This window comes from Parasteatoda tepidariorum, chromosome 11 (assembly GCF_982258835.1).
Source record: "Parasteatoda tepidariorum strain Cologne lab strain chromosome 11, Ptep-v5.0, whole genome shotgun sequence".
Taxonomy (NCBI): Eukaryota; Metazoa; Arthropoda; class Arachnida; order Araneae; family Theridiidae; genus Parasteatoda; species Parasteatoda tepidariorum.
Genome location: NC_141765.1, coordinates 16,283,996 through 16,284,658, shown reverse-complemented (window position 1 = coordinate 16,284,658; position 663 = coordinate 16,283,996).

The following is a 663-nucleotide window of genomic DNA, read 5'->3' as shown; positions in this document are numbered from 1 at the left end:
AGTTTTCAATGTAAATTTTAAACATTTTCTGTAAGGTTATAGCAGAACTAATGCTGTATGCACTTCATTAAATGCTGTATTGATTATGACTAGTTTCTAGTTCTTGGATACCCCAAAATGAACAAATTTGAAAAGGTAGACAAGATGTCGCGGCGAGCATATCACCAAACATGCAAAAAGTGTTACGTTCAATAATAATAATAGAAAAAGCAACTAAAATTACGCTAAATTTAGTTGTTAGCATAAGCGTTTGCTGAGTTGGAAGTATTCGCAGTTACATCGTAGTACTTTAAATTTCTTAGCTCGGTTTCCTATTTAGAGTTTATGTTCTCTGAAACGAATATTTAAGCAAATATTTTATTTTAATGAAAAAAGGGTACCCTCTTGAAGAAAAAATTGGCAGGTGAAAATGGCTTTATAGCTCTACACAAAACCATTTCATTGCGTCAGCCTTTGCCAATGTCTTTGGCTAGAGCAAAGGGATTTAACAAGAAAAATGTGAAATTTTTTGAAATTCTCATGAAGATTGTGGATGAAAATAAAATTAATGTTACTATTATTTACAATGTCAAGGAAACTGAAATTAGCATTGTTCAAAATAAATGCCAGAAAAAGGAAAACGTTCAATTCTCATTTTCTAGTAAAGAAAGAGGAGTAAATAGC